This window comes from Tachyglossus aculeatus, chromosome 24 (assembly GCF_015852505.1).
Source record: "Tachyglossus aculeatus isolate mTacAcu1 chromosome 24, mTacAcu1.pri, whole genome shotgun sequence".
Lineage (NCBI taxonomy): Eukaryota > Metazoa > Chordata > Mammalia > Monotremata > Tachyglossidae > Tachyglossus > Tachyglossus aculeatus.
In genome coordinates this window covers 14454784-14477202 of record NC_052089.1, presented here as the reverse complement: position 1 = coordinate 14477202, position 22419 = coordinate 14454784, and positions in this window count along the sequence as shown.

Sequence of the window (22419 nt, the reverse complement as noted above, 5' to 3'; positions counted from 1 at the left end):
TTGGGAGAAAACAAAATAATTCATAGACACAATTCCTGCTCTCAAGGAGTTTACAATCTCCAAGAGTTTACAGTCTCTGAGTACTGTTTATCTGGTTTTTTTTAGCTAGCTATGCCACAGTTTTTGATCCTTATATTTTTTAAAATGGTCCCTTTATTTGTAATTGTCATGTATTATTTATTTTTCATTTCTTTACATCTGTTCTCCCCGACTTTGAGCGTGAGCCTGTTAGATGATGAGGTAGCAGCTGAAACAGTGTGCTTTGAACCTTTTCAAATAAACCGGCCCAAAGGGCTGATAGGAGAATTGCAGGGAATGAAAGGCAAGTGAAATTATGACAGCCAGAGTACAAAGGAGCTTGTTTCACTGTGCTGCTGAGAAGTTTTTGGTGCATTCTGGTAGGAGTTTAGCTTCTCTGCCAATAGTGGAAGAGTTCCACCTCCCTTTGACAGGAACCAGGTTCTCCAGAGACATTTGGGGAAAAAAAGAGCCTCCGTTTTGCCTGATTGTGGTTGTTGAACTACTGTTCTCATCTACTGTCCCCTTGGAGCACAGCAGAAACAGAATTTGATGTGGTAATGCATTTCTCTATGCTATATTTACGGGTGAAAAAGAAGGAAGGGTGAAATAATAGCAGGTTATTTTAAATCTAAAACCAGTTCCATTAACTTCCTCCAAGCAGAGCCTTGAGGGGACCCATGTGACTAACCACTTGGTGAGTGGTTTCTGGTAAGCAGGCAATCAAATTTACCGTTTGCAGCTTTAAATCTAATTGGGTTTAAATATCATTCTGCAAATTCCAGTTTTCTATCTCCTGCTGCTATTCTTTGCAGTTTTTAATGTCGATGAAATTGATTTTGGCCCTTCTGTTTGGGAATCTGTTAGTCATGATTCCTGGGGCTTTCACTTAGCTACACCTGGATCTTAGCTGGAGTTTATAATCCCATACCAAACTTGTTTTGCAACCATTTACAGGATGGTTAACTGTAGTCATAGTCTGATGTTGTACAGATAAACAGCCTTAATCTCAAAAGCAAGAGTCACTGAGTTTATTAATTCCCAAGTGGATCAGGGACCGTATCTGAAGTATTTACTTCATGATCATCCCAGCCATAAACACAGTATTCAGAAGTGGTAAGTGCTCACTGAATCCATAATATACAGTGTCTGATCATTTAGAAAATTCAATAGCAAAAAGTCCTAAACAGTTTTTGTCAATAAAAAGTGTTTTTTTCTTTAAGGAAAATTACCCAGACTCTCATTTAACTCTTCCCTGGTGGGCATTTTCTGAGTGTGCATTTGGATGAAATCTCCAGCTTCACTGTTACATATAGAACCAAGCGCTTAGTACAGTGCTCTGCACACAGTAAGCGCTCAATAAATACAATTGAATGAATGAATGAATGAAACAGTTCTCTTATGAATTTGTGATGCTGAACATGTATCAGAAAAGACAGAATTAGCTCATTCTACTCTATAAGGTAGAAAGTAGATTAGCTAGTCCCTCAGTATGGTCATTTCTTTGGTTTATGACCTCTTCCTCTTTTCAGAGATATCCCCCTTCCTTTGGAGTGGCAACCTGTTTAATTTCCCATATTTCAGCATTAAGAAGTAGCATGATAAGGTAGTTAATTAAAATACTGATTAAAGTGCATGACCACTTATGTCCACAACCACTTTAGGGAACACAGTGTATCATTAAATATTATACTTAAGGAAGAGGAGTATCCTAGTAGAAAGAGCATGGACCTGGGAGTCAGGGGACCTGGGTTCTAATTCACTCACCCATTTGTCTGCCATGTGACCTTGGGCAAGTCACTTAACTTCCCCATGCCTTATGCCTCGTCTATAAAGTGGAAATTAAATCCTCTTTCCACAAACTTAGACAATTGACCCCAAGTGGGGCCGTGACTTTGTCCAACCTAATTGTCTTGTTAATCTACTTAATACAATACCTGGCACAAAGTAAGCACATAACAAGTACCATTAAAAAACTTCTATTCATAAGTAAGGAAAACATTTTCTACATTTAACCAATTTAAAATTTCATTTAACAAAATATGCTTTGAGAGAAATGAATGAAAAACACTTGATTTAAATTATGACTAGGTGTTATTTTATTATTCATGATGGTAGAAATATTAGATTTAAATTCAGACTTGCTTTTACTAAGATATTACCTCTTGTGCAGGGACCACCTTCACCCAAGTTCCACCTGAAATATAATGTGTAGTCAGGTTTGAACAACGAACACAGTGAAGTAAAAATTCCTTCACAATTTTACAAATCCTATAATTGAGGCTAAAACTTAGAAAATTGAGCAAGAATACCACATAATGAGCATTTCCTAGCTATAAACCAGCTGACTTGTCTTGTGCTGAGTTCTCATGTCCTTTCCTGTGCTCTGAGAGGCTTAGAACATACTTTTGAGAATAGAAGAGAGGTCCTTCTCCTCCTCGCTTCCATATCTTATTCTTTACTTGAGGGAGAATGATTTCCTGGATGACAGGCATTTACTGCTGCCATCTCTGCACCTCCCCAACGGGCCTCTTTCAGAGGCATTGAAGAGATGATGGGAGGATTAGAACATAATGGGTTCACTGACAACAGAATGATTCCACATGAACCCGGTGCAAATCACTTCCTAAAAGTGATTGACTCTTGAGTCTGTCTGTGCACGCAGTAAGCGCTCAGTAAATACGATTGAATGAATGAATGAACGGCTTTGCAAATTCTCAAGGGAAGCAATAATTATGTGGAAGCACTGTGCCGAGAGTTAGGGTAGATAAAATACAATCAGATCAGACAGAGTCCTTGTCCCACATGGGTCTCACAGTCTAAGGGAAGGGAAGGTGCCTGATCCTGAATGGTTTTCTGTTGCTCTAAGGAGAGAACAGAATAGGAATTGTGGGAAACACTTCTAATGTGAAAATCATGTTTATAAAACTGGAATTAGTAATGCTATTAATAATCATTAGGTTTTATGAGTCTGAAGCCAGACTAGTCACTAAGGGTACAACATGAAAGCAAGAATATGGACAAATTGAGATGGACTAGCATTTAGATGATTTTTGAAGGAAATAAATCGCTTATACAATGCATGAATTACTTTAACCTCTGCCTAACACATTTGAATCCAAAAAAATCAGTAAAGGTGGACTATTGCTTTAATAAAATCAACAAAAAGAAAATCTGCAGATTTGTGAGCCTGAGGGCAAAAATACCAAAAGGAACAAATGACCGAAAAACTTGATCTGAGTATATGTCATTACTGTGGACCCAAAATTCAGATATAATGTTCACCTGCCCAAGCTTGAAATGACATGGAATTTCATGAGCTGGGAATGGGATGAAAGTGTTGAAAAATGTGCTGTTGGATGGAAAGTCAGTCAAGGAACAGATATTTATAACCAGGTAAGATATGCCTGATATTTTATCACAAAACAGGCAGTGTTTTTGAAAGACTAATCACTCTCCTACAGGGAAAAAAAAAGTGTGCTGTAGCCAAAACTATCTATGATATTCAGCTATTAAATGATTCTAAAAATTATCAGCCATCAGTACATATGCCATACTTTTAAAAAATTAATTGTTATTGGCTTTTAATTGATAAACAAAGAATGATCCTTAAAGATGGCCAAAGAAAATTAGAGAAAAAAAACCCAGAAGGGCAGTAAATATAGCAAACCTTTTCCCTTTGTAACTTATTTCTGTTGTAGATTCTTCCTGGTTTTCTTAACACTGAAAGTGGTCTGGGTAGTGGACATTTGTGTAGCATTCAAGAGTATTTTCAGATTTTATGATAGTACTCTACAGATCTGTCTATTTTTCAGCATTCAACCCAGAAGAAAGAGAAATCTGTAAAATCTAATCTAAAAATTGGCTGAACAAAGGAATGGCAATTAAGACATTTTTGCGGATGTTTTCACATGTATCACACTAATCCCTGCAAGGTACCACATGCAACAAGTACATGGGGTTTTAATACTTTAAACAATGTATCACCTTCATATTTCAACAAGATGTCCCGTCTTATCATCCCCCGGCCAAAGAAATACAATTTTACATAAGAATATCCAACGTAGCACCTGCCTTCTGCTAGAATCCAATTTGCAGTGTATTTGGCAGATGAAGACTAAGTGCACATATAATGTCTGCTGGAAATATGAGCCAACAGCTGTAGTTGGCCAGTTTTCTCCAGTCCATCTATTTCCTGAACTTTTGAGTGCTCATCCTTTTGAAAACATTGATTATTAAGAGCCATCTGTAATCCATCTCTTCCTAATTTGAAAGAACAAATGAGCAGGCCAATTAAAAAATTGTAGGAATTGTCCTCCCCTCAACCTAATCAATCAACTCCATTTCCTTGTGCTTCTGTACTTCTGTCAATCTGATACCACTAACCTCCAGCCCAGAGAAGAGGCTGATGCAGTAATTGAGTTGTGATATGACAAGTGTCTGGAACAGCATGAAAGAAAAAGGGTAGATTCTGGGCAGACTGTAGTGGGATACCCAACAGGATTTGGTGACAGACTGAATATGAATGTTGAGGGAGAGGAGTTGAGAATAATGCCAGGGTTGAGGGGGTGAGAGATGAGCAGGATGGTGGTGTTGTCAATTGATATGGGAAAGTTAGATGGAGGAAAGCATTTGGAATAGGAGGTGATCATGTTGATATTTCTGCAGTTTCAAATGTGACCATGGGAATTATTGTCCTGGAGCTTTGCCCTCCAAACCCTACCTTTCAGAGTCTTCATGGGATTTTTCAATTCTAGATTTAAAAGAGTCCACTGCCCTCTTTTTATTACTAATAAAAACATCTATCAAACCATTCTATCTCATCAACTGATTACAATTGATTTGTCCCAATGAACTATACCTAAGGATTATTTCAGGTAATACATCAATGAAAGCTCTGTTCAAATTCAGAGAAAAATTGTTTTGTCAAAGTTTTGTTTCCAAAGTAATAGTTTTCAGCTTACAGAAAAAAAAAGTTCAATTTTCTTATAGGAAACACTTTTCATTTCATTAGAATAACTAGTGTGAACAGGTTTCCATGACTGAAGAGTTTTTTGAAGTGAATTATTCACTTAAAATATTTGTTTTTGATCTATATTTGCAGAGGACAAATCTAACATTACATACCACACTAGCAAAGAGAGAATTAATATTTGGATTAAACGTGGTAGCCTTGTACCATAGCCCATCCAATGACGATGAACATTCGAAGTCTTTCCAGTCTCTGCTCCTTCTTCCCATACACCTTGTCCCCAAACAGCCAATTCCAGGCCAGTTGACAGCAGGATGAGAAGCCTGTCACAAATCCTCCTGTACCTCTGAACTGCAGATATTATTTAGGATGGTTCCCAAGTTAATCAGCAGAGATGGGTGAATATTCAGTCCCAAAACCAAAATTCCATGCTTGTAGAGAGTTGAGATAACTGGAATACATTTGCTTTCCTCTCCTTCCAAACTGTTACCATGTTAATCCAAGCATTTACCCTATCCTGCTTTTATTACTACATCTTGCCTCCTGTATTTTCTTACTCCAGTCCATACCTCTCACTGTTGTATGGATCATTTTTCTATAAAACCAATCAGTCCCTGTTTCTCCACTCTTCAAGAACCTCCAGTGATTGTCCATCCATTTCCACATCAAACAGAAATTCCTTGCAATTGACTGATTGATATTTGCTTTAAGGTGGCTCCAAAGGCTTCTCCACTCACAAGTTGAAAAGCAACGTGGCCTAATGGATAGAGCACAAGCCTGGGAATCAGTGGTCTGGCTTCTAATGATGGCTATACCACTTTTCTTTTTTTTATTATTTGTTAATCACTTATTACGTGTCAGGTACTGTACTAAGCTCTGGGGCAGATACAAGCTAATCAGGTTGGACACAGTCCGTGTCCCACATGGGGTTCACAGTCAGTCCCACATTATAGGTCAGGTAACTGAGGAACAGAGAAGTTGCGTGACTTACCCAAGATCACACAGCAGAAAAGTTGGCAGTACAGATTAGGACCAAGGTTCTTCTGTTGCCTAGGCCAGTGCGCTATCTGCTCTGTGACCTTGGGCAAGACACTTAACTTCTCTGTGTCTGTTACTTCATCTGTAAGACTGTGAGTCCCACATGGGTCATGGACTCTGTCCATCCTGGTTAGCCTGCATCTACCTCTAGCGCTTATGTACAGTGCCTACCACAGAGCACTTAACAAATAACATTTTTTTGAAAAGTAGTTCACCAAAGGGTTACCACCTTGTCCTTCTACTGAATAAGCTTTTATCCTCCTGTTTGGTTAATGAATGTGAACGCCGCCCAAACCCACTTAATCTTCCTAAAGACCAGTTTTAGAATGTGTCTTTAAGATTACCTAGTGTCCTAGTTCCTAAATCTGGCACAACAGAAAACATAAGTGCTTTAGCAATAGCAAAATGACTATTCATTCAATTCAATCATATTTATTAAGCAGTTACTGTGTGCAGTAACTGTGTGACTCTATTGCAAGTTTTTCCTTGAATTTTTCTGAACCTATCACCTACAAGCTTCACTGAGTCAGGAAGGATGGAGGTAAGGCTTTCCCTTCATTTTGATTTTCCTCATTTTAAAGCCTCTTTCTCCTCCCGTCATCTTTGTTGTCCAGGATTCTTGAGAAGTATTGTGTGTGTGGATTATGATATTTTTCTTCAAAAGTTTTCAAAGACTTGATACCAATGTGCCTATGGTTGACTGCCTCTCTTTACAGCCAGCCCAGGCTTGTATTGCATTAAAACACTCATTTACCTTGCCTCCTGCTATCTTACCTCCCAGATTTCCTCCGATAACCTGTCAAGTTATTTTCATTCCTCTATCACCAATCTACTCACTGTACCTCAATCTCATTTGATTCACCACCGATCCCTTGCCCATGTCATGCCTCTGGTTTTAAACTCCCTCCCCCTTCATGTCCAACTGCTGTTCACTCTCCCCACCTTCAAAGCCTTATTAAAATTGCATCTCCTCCAAGTGGCCTACTCCAATTAAGCCTTCATCAATCAATCACATTTATTAAGTGCTTACTATATGTATCTCCTATCTCCCTTCCTTCTTTGTTGACCTTGCACTTGGATTTAAGGCACACTTTATTTGCCCCACCCAGAATACTTATGTGCATATGCATAATTATTTTGTATAACTTCTCTCCCTCTAGACTGTAAGCTCCTTGTGGGCAGAAAAAGTACCTACCAACTCTGTTACATTGTACTCTCCCAAGCACTTAGTACAGTGCTCTGTACACAGTAAATGCCATGGATTTATGGACTGAAAGCCTCAGATGTAATGAATTATAAGTGAAAGTCTTGGAACATGTGGAAGAGCCACATCATTGTCACTTTCTTCAAGTAACTTTTCACTAAATGCATTTTCACATTCTGGTGTATAAATTATTCATGAACAGGGATTTCAAACTCCCTATCTTTCTGTAATATTTTAGGTTAAGTTAATAGCTAATCTACAGCAAAATCACAGTGATGATTAGATTAGGAGTATCAGATAGGCCACTGAACCCTGAAAAGTGGCGACAAATCCCAAAACGTACTACTTCCTGATCTTACTAATGTTAAGACAAATAACACGGGAATTCAGATTCCCAGTAGATTGGACATGTGATGATCACATACATTAAATTAAATCCTGTAAGCATGGCATGAAAAAGTCTTTGCCATCCTGTGTTTTTGTCATGATGAATATGCAGAAAACTATTGATCTCACCCCTTGTTTAAGATGTCCAACACAACTTTCATGATGCTGCTTTTTTATTTTCCCATTACTTAGCCTCCTAAAACTAAATTTAGTAGAATGAAATAGGACTCCTCATGGCCAGAGAATTTACAATACATATGAGAGAGAGATAGAGAGAGAGTGTGTGTATGCCTCACGAGGGATGGATGATGGCTGCTACTTAGCAGCAAGCCAAAGATGATACTAAAATCATTAATTCTGTCAATATAAATGCTAAATAGAAATGAGAAATTGGATCTCTGCCTTGTATCACATTTTCTATGATAGGAAATTGCAGCAAAAGAAATTGAATCTGACAAATCTTAGCATTTATAGCCTAGCATTAAATATGTTGCACATGATACAAAATAAATGGCAGAATATTTCTTAATTAAACAGTGCTTTTGGAAGGGCTAGGTTGACTAGCCTTTGCTTGGCCAACAGACAGATTCCAGGCTCCCAACAAGACCCTGTGGTATAAATGATAGGCCATAAAGTTAGTTTAAATCAGGTTGACAAGGCTGCACTAATTATCTTTGATATAACAACACAGCTAATGTAGCAGCCATCTGAAGATAACAAAGGTTATTTCATTAGCAGGGCATTGGATACCTTTATGATTGTGAAGAGACATCTACTTCCTGCTCTTTCTTCCAAAGGTCAACATTCAACATTAGCATTTTTAATAGGATTATAAATTAACTACAGTAAGATTTATTTCCCTCAAGTGTAATTGAATGTCACTCATACCACATCCATACCATTGGATGTCAACTATAGGATGGAAGTGTGACCAAGGAGAATGAACACGGAACTCAGGATGTAGAAGAAGAGACTTCTTCTTCTACCAAGGGCTCATCACAGTGCTGTGCACATAGTAAGCACTCAATGAATATGATTGATTGATTGATTGAGTCTGGAGAGTCAGGTCTTAGCCCTGGCTCTACCTCTGCCTTATTGCATTGTCCTTGGACAAGTCACTTTAACTTGCCTGGGCCCTTCATGTCCTCATGTATAAAATGAGACTACATTGTCAGGTTTTTATTATGGTACTTGTAAATCAATTAGTACGCACCAGGCACTGAACTATGTGCTGGGGTATCCCCTAAGCCGTGCTTATTGATTGATAGAACCCATTGAACTTAGCTTTCAGGAGATCATTGGTGATTTTAGACGGTGGTGGTCTCAGTGGAGAGAAAGTAGACCAAAAGTTCTGACTAATGGATCGAGAGTTGGTGGAGAAGAAATGAAGACAGTGGTTGTATACAAGCAGGTGGAGGAGGAGTTGGGCAGAAAAATGAGACAGCTGGAGGGAGCTTTAGGATCCCAAGACTTGATGCTCTTTGTGATCCATTCACCTCTGTGTTACTGTCGTAACTCACTGCTGTCAGAAAAGGAAATTGTAGGGGGATTTAAAACAGACCTCCTTTCAGACTTGAAAACTCAAAATAGTATGGCTAGGGTGGTTGATGGGTGCAAGGGAAGGCTGGGAGAATGGGGTGATTAGCCCAGTTCAGCAAAATTGGAAACAGCCTTGAAACTGTACCTGAATGAGATTTTACAAATAAACAGACTTTTTGCCTAGTCTTGTAAATTATGGATGATTGAATCAACAAGCATAATTGTCAGTGAATTAAAGCAATACAAATGAAAAGTTTTTAATTTTATTATATTACAAAAGCAAATTTATTCAGTTCCAGACTTAATGCTAATTGAAGTGTGTAACTTGCACAACTCATCAGGATGAGAGGGTCATAACATCTGAGGGTACACCCTTAGTTTGGATTCCCAAACAGGGATAGTGACAGGAAACTAAAATAAATACCTTATCTCATGTTCACCCTTCATCCAGCTCTGTATTCACCCCTGAACAAGATGGAGAAGCTAAAGAGCCCAGAAATCTATCATGGCCTAGATTTTTAAAGTAAAAAAATAATCATACTCCATACTACTAAAAATTATTTCTATTAATGTCTGTCTTCCCCACTAGGCTGTAAGCTTGTTGTGGGCAGGGAATTTGTCTACCAACTCTGTTGTACTCTCCCAAGTGCTTAGTACATTGTTCTGCTCCATAAATACCATCAGTGATACTAATCATGCTTGCAAATACTGTCTTGAGTTAATTTTTGTTGTCCTACAAATGCAGGGCTCTACTGATAGTCTACCCATGTCCATTATCATTTTTACATTTGAAAGCATATCGATCACTTGAATTAACAAAAGAAGTTTCTTAATTGAGTTTCTTCATCAGGCTTATAGGGACTTGGTTTTACTTTCTAGTAGAAGAGCTTTTCCTTTGTTGACTACTTAAAAGGCAGTAATGAGATTATCATTTAGCAGAATTGTTCTTGTTCCACTGATTGAAATAATATGATTGTGCAGCATTGACTTTCCAGGAAGATTAAAAAAAAAGCACTGATACATTTTTGTATCTCATTGGTGGGCATTTTATTTGATGGCAGAATAAGATGGGATTATTTTCTTTAGCTTTACTGGAAATTATTCCCTTGTTATGAGATAATTTCCTGTCTGATATCATCTCAAAGAAACATTGGAGTAGACCAATGCTTTCCGTGGGGATTTTTAGGGGAGCCATAGACAAGAAAAATGTTAGAGAGTCCCCAGATTCATTGTGATTGATTATTATTATTGACAATTGTAATATTAATTAGTAATAGTAATAGTGGTAAATAATAGTATTTGTTAAGCACCTGCTCTGTGCTAAACATTGAGCTACACCTACTACAGATAGATCAGGCACTGTCCCTGACCCACACGGGACTCACAGTCTCAACTTTGCTCATCTCTTTTCCATCCTCTCTACCCAGTACAATTTTGTGGTTGGCCCTGGTGTCCTTGGATCTAGGATAAATTTCCACAGAGTGAACATACCCTCATAGACCCATGGCTTTGCAATTACGTAGTTATAGGCTCAGGAGCTTCCTGGATTGCTGAAACTACTTCTAATTGTCTGAACAGCTGAAACACACAGTCCATCCCTGAGCACATAGTTTAAGCTCATCATACTGAATAGGTGGCCTCTGAGCTCCAAAGGCAAGAGGAGCAGTTGCTGAGTAGTTTATGTTTTATGTATCTGGATCGCTGAGGCATTTGCAGTTTATGTCTCTACATGGGATTGTGAGAGAACCCCAAGAAAAGAGCACTACAGTAGTCCAGTCTGGAGGTCCGAAAGCCAGGCGGCATTCCTGGGAGGACCACGTTAATAAAAGAAGCTTACAACGAAAATTAGAAAGGAAAAAAAAAAACAGAATCCAGCTGCCCTGTAACCTGAGCATTTGTGAACACCTCACTCCATCCACATCTCAACCTCCTTGGCATAAGGTAAACATGCTCCCTCAACCAGAGGAAACTTTAACGGCTCTACATGTTTCCAGTTGCCCTTCCAATGTAACTTTTGCCTTGCCTTGATTAAACTTCACTCAGCTTTCAATTTCGTCTACAAATGCTTCTGCATCTTTTCGGATGGCTCCAGATGTTAACACTGTAGACTGAGAAACTGCTCATTCATTCAATCGTATTTATTGAGCACTTACTGTGTGCAGAGCACTGTACTAAGCACATGGGAAGTACAAGTTGGCGACATATAGAGACGGTCCCTACCCAACAATGGGCTCACAGTCTAAAAGGGGATAATAATGCTGGCATTTATTAAGCACTTACTATGTGCAAAGCACTGTTCTAAGCCCTACAAGGTGAACAGGTTGTCCCACAGGGGGCTCACAGTCTTAATCCTCATTTTACAGATGAGGTAACTGAGGCCCAGAGAAGTGAAGTGACTTGCCCAAAGTCACCCAGCTGACAATTGGCAGAGCTGGGATTTGACCCCATGACCTCTGACTCCAAAGCCTGTGAGCTCGCATTGCCGTATTTATTCCTAACCTTGGGAGCAATGGTGGTTGGTTTCCAGAGAGATGACTGGAAGGGCATGTTCAGGGGAGTTTAGGGGAAGAGTGACAAGAAGGTCCATGCCAGACTATTATTGGGGTGCCTAGTTCTGCCAACCTGATCCTTCTGCCAGGTCAGGGAAACACCTGGTTTCCTCAAGACCCCTGAGATCCACCCAATGGGGGAACAATGCAGTTCCCCAAAGCTACCCAAGCCAGCTCTCAAACAGGCCCTTTGGGTGCTCTTTGAATCGGAGAAGTGGAGGGGACAGCAAATGAGGGAACTAGCAGGGTGGACATTGATTGCTCATTCATTCATTCATTGAATCGTATTTATTGAGTGCTTACTGTGTGCAGAGCACTGTACTAAGCACTTGGGAAGTACAATGTGCGAGAGTTTTTGATAATCAACCCACATCTCTGCTACTTGAATAGAGTGGACTATGTTCACATCCTACTTGCTGCTCCTTTGTCACCAGCATCTGGAAATTCAAATCATTCCCCACATTTCTGGTATTCTATATATTGATTCTATATGCTGTATTTCTATGTCTCTCTGATCCACTGTTTCTGTTCCAGAAACATTCTCTAGTGATTGTTTCTCCAACACCCTTGCAAAGCTGGGTGCTCTTTTAATATTTCATTTGCTAAAGCCAAATCCAACTCCAAGCCTATTATGTACTGTTTTAATATTTCCATTGATTTTTCTAATATTGCTACTGCATTTGTATAATGAAAAGAAAGTTTACGTATTCAATATACGTAGAGTGGGAAAAGTCAAAACACCTGTAAAATTTACCTGGCACTTAGGGGAGTTTCTATTGCTCCATGTGGGAACTTATTGGGAGAAGTGCTAACTTGTAGCTGTCCAAAGCACATAAAAGAGATGTATATCAGAATCATTGTTATAATTGTTTTCATAATGCACTGTGTAAAATGCAGTATGAATTTACCATGTTTTACATTTTTGAACCTTTTACCATAATGAATTTATTTTTGATTTTCATTTCCAAGGTATCTTCATAATTCCCACTGAAGTAATCTTTCCCATCAGTAACATTTGGTCCAAATAATAATCAAGCTTCAAAATTATGCAGACTATTCCCTGTTTCTCAAGAATCTCACTGAATTATTTAATACGCCAGGGTGGAAACGAGCAACAGCTGTGGTGTGAAAGGGTAGAAATTTGCAGAACAGGAACTATCTAAGGGTTGAAACTCTCTGAATATAAAATTCACATTAATGTGCCACCTATTGCTGGCTCTTCTTTCTTCTACAAACCAACTAGAAATCAAACGGGGCAAGTTACAGTTGTTTGTACAAAAAGGTTTTCATATATTTAATTACAAAGTATTTTGTCATGGTTGCTTGCCATCTGTTTATGGCTTTTGGTCAATGTTATATAATGTGAATGTATTTACAGTGGAGTGTATAGTGAGAGAGCTATATGTTGACATCACGCTAACTGCATAATTGTCTGTGAGCCATACTGCAGAATATAGCAACATCATTATACTAAATAGCATAGAATGGCATAGGTTAAAGTTTTTCCCTTCCCCTAGGGACTCCAGCATTACCAATTATAGTGTGATTATGATGGCATAAACCAATGTCAACTGCATGTTAATGAAGATCAAAGGGAGAAAAAACTCAGCACATCCACAGTCATTACTGTTTTTGAAGTTGCTACCCATGTAAACATGTGTTTCCAGTTCTACTGAAGGATTACTGTGAAGGACTAAATTTGCTACCTGGCTTGTATTGATTGACCCAGATTGGAAATCAACGTCTTTGCCCAGCATTCAGAGAGACCAAGTATCAGGGTAAGATGGTTGTGGGGGAGGATTCAATGCTACCCTAAATTTATTGCTGGATTATTAGGTTCCCAGGGCTATGAGTGGTGGCACAAACTGGCAGCTCCAGCATTGATCGCTGGCTCTGACCCAAATTTTACTGTACTTTTGGGCTGCTTACATGGCAAAATGAGGCTAAGGCAGTGACAGAGGATTGAACAAAGGAAGTCTGCTACCCGCTTCCTTGAACTCCTGGACCTTGTTCCAGGTCAGCAATGAGGTTTCTAATAATAATAATGATAATAATAATAACAATGACATTTATTAAGTGCTTACTATGTGCAAAGCACTGTTCTAAGCACTGGGGAGGTTACAAGGCCATCAGGTTGTCCCACAGAGAACTCACAGTCTTAATCCCCATTTTCCAGATGAGGTAACAGAGGCACAGAGAAGTTAAGTGACTTGCCCAAAGTCACACAGCTGACAATTGGCAGAGCTGAGGTTTGAACCCATGACCTCTGACTCCAAAGCCTGGGCTCTTTCCACTGAGCCACGCTGCCTCTCTGATTCTTCTCTAGTGCACATTTTCTTTTAGGTCGTATTTTTTAAAGCACTGTCAAACATTTTCCTAGCGTAGTAGTAATGATGGCATTTATTAAATGCTTATTATGTGCCATTCACTGATAATATTGGATGCACGTCCTGTTTCTCACAGTGTTCACCAACTTAAGAGGTTGAAAAATCTGGCATCTCATCCCCTTCTACAGATGAGGAAACTGAGGACTAGAGATGGGGATTTGTCCTAAAATGGCAATGGATTTGAAATTTCTGGGGGACTTGAACCCTGCTAAAGTTTGCAGATGTTTCGAGATATTAGGCTTTAAAAATCCCTCTAACATTTCTTCCTACCCAGTGATCTTTTATGCTCAGAGACATTAACAGGTAACAATATGGAAAGCAAAATTATTGGGTAAATATTGTTTTAATCATATCAGATGTAATCCATCTCCAGTGTTCTAATTTCAGGAAATCCATTCCTTCGTGTACCCAGAACAAAGTTATCCGGTTATGTGATGAATATATTCAGGCCTCTTTGAGCTTTGGGGACCACCAAAAGTAGTCATAGTCAGGATATTGCTCCATTATTTCAAATGGGATTTGTTTTTTCTGGCCTGACTGACCTGTCAAAGCAACTTCCTGCTTTCCAGTGCTGATCTACTCCAATGGCAAAGCCAGAAACTGAGAGAGAAAAAATTCAGAGGGGAAGTCGTGAGACCCGTACAAGAACAGGTTCTGCTCTGGGAGGAAGAGCCAGGATTCGGGATGTAAAGATAGAAAGAAAGAATCAGGAAGCCCTGGCAGCTAAAAGACACTAGGGATGGAGGTCGCACAGAGTAAGAGAGCCAAGATAAATGCACAACTCAATTAACTCGAAGCTCGAGAGGCAGCCAAATTTAGAAACTGTCAGGATGGAGTTTCCCTTTACTCTCATTTTTCATGCCCCCCAAAAGAAATGACTCTACATAGATCTTTTTAAAGCATGTATTTAATTTGAGAGTGTTTTAAATAATTATTTTTTGAAATTGCACTTTATTGAAAACACTAGTGGGAAAACTGGAAGTGTTTGTGCCTCAGATGACAATTCTCATGATTCATTTTGCAAAATCTGATTGGACTATGGGTCTCCTTTAAGAATACTTGACCTTCTAAACTCCCAGTGGAAAAACCAAGAGGCAATTAGAAATGTCCTTAAATCTTAGCATTTCTCGTGAAAAGAGAGAGGAAAAGCAATGTGGCCTAGTAGACAGAGCATAGGCCTGGGAGTTAGGAGGACCTGGGTTCTAATTCTGACCCCACCACTTGTTTTCTGTGTGACCTTGAGCAAGTCACTTCACTTCCCTGTGCCTCAGTTACCTCATTTGGTAAAATGGAGATTAAGACTGTGAGCCCCATGTGGGACAGGGACTATGTCCAATCTGTTTAACTTGCATCTGCACCAGCGCTTAGTACAGTGCCTGACACATAGGAAAGGACTTAACAAAAAGTCATTTTAAAAAAAAGCCTAAAGTAATCTTCATTACCCAGAAAGTAAGAGGGCAGAACACAGGGAGGCTGGTCCTTGGGGACTAGGTCAATCCCGTGGCGTAGTGGAAAGCACATTTTGCTGGGTTCTTATCCTGGTTCTTCCCCTAACCTGCTAGGTGACCTTGGCTGAGTCACTTAACGTCTCTGGACCTCTTTGTCTTACCTGTAAAACAGGGATAAAAATGTCTGCCTCTCCTTGTTTCGCAGAGATGTTGGGTGGATAAAATGAGAAAAGTGACCTGAAAGTGCTTCAGAAAAGTAAAAGTGCTATAGTATTATTATCATCATCATCGTGGTATTTGTTGAGCCTTTATTATGTGTCAAGCACTATTCTAAGTACTGGGGCTTAGATAAAATGGGCAATGGTCCTGGACTTTCTGCCCTCCAGAGGTACAATCCAAGCACTCTGTATTCTCCACCCATGTCATTAGATCATAAGATCGTAGATCATAAGGAATATTTGTTCATAGTGGTGATACTTTAGGTATGTTCTCATTTAACCTTGTTGAAGTTTTTTCTGGCCATTTTAATAGATTACATATATGTATGTTCCTTTCCTGTTATGGTCTTCGTTGGAAGGAGAAATGTTTTTGATTAGAGATATGAGGTTGGAAGTATTGACTTACGGGAATGGAAAGATCCTGGGAAGAAAAGAGATTGAAGTTCCAGATCTGAGCCTGGAATGGTAGGAAGAACCTTTAGCCACAGGGAGGTGGCCTGGCAAAGGATGGGTGTAGGGGGCTCTTAGCACGCATTCTAGTAGGCTACAAAGGCTTGTGGCCAGCACTTTTAGTACCAGGTAGACATTTCATTCAAAAGATATATATATATATATATATATATATATATATATATATATATATATATATATATATATATATATATATATATACTTGCCTCTGGTACTCTCTGGAGATGTAAATTCATTTCAAAAGGGCGAAAACATAAATTGAACTGAAACGAAGAGCCTCGAAATAGCTTGGGCCAGCAGATGCTGGAATCCTAATGAATATACATAGGTCCAGCTCTGTTTTCTGCTTTCGAAATGATGTATACTTTGGGTTTCTTTCACTGGCTAGGAACTCTGCCTGGAGGAATTGCATTCAGTGCTGATGGTTTACGATGATGATGGCATTTGTTAAGCGCTTACTATGGGCCAAGCACTGTTCTAAGCACTGGGGGGGATACAAGGTAATCAGGTTGTCCCACATGGGACTCACAGTCTAAATTCCCATTTTTCAGATGAGGTAACTGAGGCACAGAGAAGTTAAGTGACTTGCCCAAAGTCACACAGCTAAGTGGCGGAGCCGGGATTAGAACCCGTGACCTCTGACTCCCAAGCCCGTGCTCTTTCCACTGAGCCATGCTGCTTCTTCTTTATGGTGCACCACCCATGCTAGGGAGTTACAGGGAAAACTAGAACTTGAACCCAGACCTCTTTCCAGAGCAGTGCTCTTTCCTCTGTAGCAACAACATGGCAGATTTCAAAATAACATGGAATTATATAATCATATATCAAATCTTACCACTCCAGCTGAGCATTGGAGACATTTGCCATGGATACCAGGATTTATGAAATTCTATATCTTTTATAAATCATTCCTGGTTAATGTTTTGTGAAAATTCTTCTTTTTTGGATGAGATTCCTTCATGTAATCAAACATACAGACACATTCTACTCCCTTGATTAATCATCAATGAGACTAGCTACTAACTTCAAACTTCAAAGCTTTCTCATGTTTGAGTTAAATATTTTGATACTAGCTGGTCTCGGTTGACAATTTGGTTATAGCATGGCTGTATTCTTTTAACGCTCAATTACATTATTTACCATTCAACCACCACAAATCATTACCAGTAAAATCTGTAGGGCTTATTACATTGGAAGAGGAAATTCTACTCTAAAAAGACATAAGCTTCAGCATCTTAGTTCTAGAGGAATCCATAATCAGTCCCTAGAGGTTTGCACTGTAAACTACTTTAATCAGTAGTTTGGTTCATAGTTAGTAGTTCATAGTTCTTTGATTCATAGTTAGACTAAGCATTGGAAAGTTCCAGACTGGATATGTCACAATCCCATCATCATCACTAGATCACCATGACATCAGGATCACTGTCTCTATATGTTGCCAACTTGTACTTCCCAAGCACTTAGTACAGTGCTCTGCACACAGTAAGCGCTCAATAAATACGATTGATTGATTGATTGATCAGCGTGGTTCAGTGGAAAGAGCCCAGGCTTGGGAGCCAGAGGTCGTGGGTTCTAATCCTGGCTCCGCCACTTGTCAGCCGTGTGACTTTGGGCAAGTCACTTAACTTCTCTGGGCCTCAGTTACCTCATCTGTAAAATGGGGATTAAGACTGTGAGCCCCACGAGGGACAACCTGATCACCTTGTTTTCCTCCCAGTGCTTAGAACAGTGCTTTGCACATAGTAAGCACCTAGCAAATGTCATTATTATTATTATTATTATTAATATTATTTGTTGATACAGATTCCCTTTTCTGCTCTACAGTGGTGCAATCATATGAAACCCAGTGATAGGAAACATTGTAACTCTGAAATATTTCTTAGGTATACTGCCTTTAGTATTTTTAGGAAGAGATTGGGTTGCTGAATATACTATTAGAAATAAAATATCATCAGAGATAGAGGAATTTTTTCCAATCTAAAATTTTTGTATTATTTTTAACCCACAAGTAAAGCTACATCTAACAGCTGTGTTTACACAATATCTAGTTTACAACACTAGCTCATTCACCACATCTTTGTCAATTGTTATCTGTAAGATAATATCTCCAAAACATGTGAGCTCACTTTCCATATCAGTCATGGAAAATGTGCTGGAACTCTAAAGGAAATTACAGATTGGTATTTTAATATCATGTCTTTTTAGCAAATGTCTTAAAAGTACGGAGATGCTTTGTTTCTTCTTGCAACATTATATAGAGTTATTAGATGAGTGGTGGATCTCATCTCCCTTAGCCAAGGAAAGGGCTGGATATTCAGGAATCAAAAACATCCTTCACCACTATATCAGATACATTCATTCATCCTTTCCTTTTGAACAAATTCTCAAGTGCTTTTAGGACTATGTTCCAGGAAGCTATATTTTGCTTTCCATAAACAGAACATATTCTTTATTTGTTGGCTAAATGGAAAGCTAGCGTATTGAGGTCACCAAATGGAGCAAATACACCAAATTTCTAACCAATCAGGGTATTTGACTGCTTACTATGTGCAGAGCACTATACTAAGCACTTTCCTGCCCATAATGAGCTTCCAGTCTAGAGGGGGAGATAGGCATTAATATGAATAAATAAATAATTTATAATACATAGTTTAAAGGTATGTACAGAAGTGCTGTGGAGTTGAGGTGGGGCAAATTTCAACTGTCATATTAATTCTAATCCCAGCATTATCATTACATTACTGGTTGACCTTGAGCAAGCCTCTAAATCTTGCTTTATTAAATGTCTTCTTCTGTAAAATAGGAACTATAGCTTTTCCTCACAAGGAAATAGTAAAGATGAACAGGTACGAATGAATTGCAAGGCATTATTATTGGTTGGTCATTCCTGAAACCACACATTTCAACTTAAAGATCAATAGACATGAATAGGTCTGGCATTAAATTCATATTTTTTGAATCACTCAGCATTTACTATGTTCAGTGTTTTATATAATGAATCAGATCCATTTTCCATTTGCTGTAAGACAGGACTTTTAGGTCTGTTTTGACAAAAATGAAGCTAGAGTTGAAGAAATGATCTGAATACTTCAGAGGAAAATCTTGTTGAGATAAGAGAGTTTGGGGTTGGGTTTTTTTTTTAGCATATTCAGATTTAATCCCGAAATGAATAATTGCTCAACACAGGGCTTCACTTTGACTTTAGGCACAACCTAAATAGGTTCTGGTAAAATATGGGCTCCTTTGTCCTGTAGGTTTATATAGGGATTCTAACTGCCCACTGAACCACTGAAATGGACCAGAAACACTGTGAATGGAATAATACGAGTTATCATTTATCCATTTGTGCTTGTCATTCTTACTTATGTCCTTGTTTTCTTTGTTTTGCCACCAGTTTGTCCCTTTCTCAAGAGCAGGTCTTAATCTTCTGCTGCTTCTGAATATTCCCCAAGTATTTCATACCATGCTCTGTAAATCTTTGGCCTTCAGTAAATACAGTTTATGACTGAACTGTAGCTGCAATAGTCTTGATAATTATCCATTTTAACATTTATAGCTCCCACGGGAATTAAGGGGTTTTAGAGATAAGAAACTGAGATGCAGAACAGATTGAATTCAGAGATACATTACAGGCAATTGAAATGTGTGCTCTTAAGATTCTTGCTGGAACCATCCTGAGGTCTTTAAGAATTCAGCCAAAAATTCCTCTGTCATTAGACCCATTTTCCTTAAAGCCCTCCTTGGGGAGCTCCACCTGTGTGTGTGAGTTAGGAGGTGGAAGGCATGAAAGCTGTTGACCCTGGATAAATATGCTCTGCTTGGCTGAGAGTGGTCACCAGGAGATATTCATTGCCTTTCCTTGGACTCCAATCTCTACTCCTGTTGCCCTCTACAATGCTCCCACCATAATTTTTTTCTCAAATGTTTATTTCTTGAAGCTTTTCTTAAGCTTCATTTATAACATTTTAACATTCATAGCTGTCGTATTTCTAAGTGATGGCAGGAAAATATATTAGAAAGAGACATCTTTCTGAGCAAGGTATGGTATTGCTAACAGTCAGGGCTAGCAGAATCTGCTAAGGGAAAGAATGAAGTTTGGCACTAGCCAAGGTTTATTATTTCCTAATATTCTTCCTTTGTTGACGTAGATAGCCTGTTCCAAGAAGACCAGGTCCCCTTATCCATAAGGAATCCTGAGAGACTTCAGACACAAGACAAGGGAATCTGTTGTAACCACTGAGTCAAATAAACAAAAGCCCCCAATTGTCCTAGGGGGTCAATTTTCAAATGGTCGTTTCACAAGGTTAAGTTCATCTCTGAGGTGAAATGTTTCCTACCAAGTAGGAAGAAAATAGACTGTTCAATGAGAAAGATAAATAAGAGAAATGAAAGGTTACATTTTTCAACAACATTGCTCTTCACTTTGATACTGTATTTGAAAATAAAATGTAAATGGAGAACACAGCCAGCCTGATTGAAAAGGGAGCTGTGGAATCATGAATGTGTATTTTCACAGAGATCTGGATGTGAGGAATTGTATTGCCTGTAATAGATTTCTCTCCCTCCTCCTCCCCCTTGCCCCCACCTCCATTCTGCTGTCTCTGATATGGAGATTTAAACTGACCTTTGGGCTTTTACATCTTGCAATTTGCCAAGGCTTTGATGGAAAAGCACTTTCTCACTGGCCACTTAATTCCCTTCTGATCGGTGCGATGTGACACAGCCAATGAAAGGTTCTTTGATTCACTGGGACAAAGGAGAGGATGAAAATGTAGCATTTGCCACAGTCCCTTGAGCTGGCTATAATCCCACCTCCATTTGACTTTCCTGATCCATGGCAGGTCTAGAAAGTCGGCTTTAGGGCTAAACTCTAACAAGTAAGGACAAGTTCTTTACCATTTGAATACCTGGGGAATAAATCTTTTTATCTCTTCTTCACTTGAAAAGGAGGCAGCAGACAACCTTTACTTGCAAAAGCTGAATGTGCAGGTCCCTTTCCCGTGAAACATAAGATTCATTTATAGAGAAATTGGTGTTATCACCCACAAAAAGTGGCGTAAGTGCAAAGGAGAAAAATGGACTTTTCAGAGAATTACAGTTGAAGAAAGGATAGGAGACTAAGAATTAGACTCTGATACCCTTGATATAGCCTTTATTAAATGGATCCTATAGGAGCATAAGAAATATCACCACTCACCTTGCTGTATATTTTCCACTCTTCTAGGGTTGAAACCTAAAAAACACAATAAATGGATTTAAAATGTGATCTCATCAAAAATTACTGTGAAAACCCCCCGACAAATCTCAATGATAGGATTTGCTGTATAACCAGGAGACAACTCTCAGTTTGCCTTGCAGGTTCTCATTCAACCGCAGTCGTCTGAGGGATACATATAATAACTGTAGTATTTTGTTAAGTGCTTACTATGTACCATGCACTGGACTAAAAGCAGGGGTAAGTAAGAAAATCAGCTTTTACACAGTTCCTAGCCCTCGTGGTGCTCAAAGTCTAAATTAGAGGGAAAGGCATGTGACATCCCCATTTTACAGATGAATAACCGACACACAGAGAAGTTATGACACTCCCAAAAGATCCCAAAGCAGGCAATGGCAGAGCCAGAATTAGAACCCAGGCTCTCTGATGCCAAGACCTGTGTTCTCACCATTAGGCAACCCTACTGCCACCCTACTTCTGAACTGCGGAAACCTGAATACTGAAATTGGAAATCAACGTTGATAGGCCTTGTAATCTAAGCCTGATTTTAATAAAGTTAGGGTAAAACATGTATCTTCTAAAAGTATTATCTCTTGAATTAACTCTGGCTGGTTGTTTCTCAGCCTGGGTCATTAGTTGAAGGGGGATCATTTGACAAAGTGTGAATGATGCAGGGCAATGCATCAACACTACTGGAAAAGTAACTGAAAGCCCTGTCTTATTGATAATTTTGACACAAAGTGAAAGTTCTAAGCAATATGGTGGATCAGCCAAAAAAAAGAGCTTTGGTGACTGATATCTAATTTTCTACATATTTTCCCACTGTATTGCTTCTATTGCCTCGGAGGGTCTCAGGAAATTTTTCAGTATTTATGGGAGGATCTTTTTGGCTCACTGTTTACTATTAAGAATTTCACCTTCCCTAAATCTTTCTAATTTCCAATTTGAAGTTAAATGCCATGGTGTTTCTTTA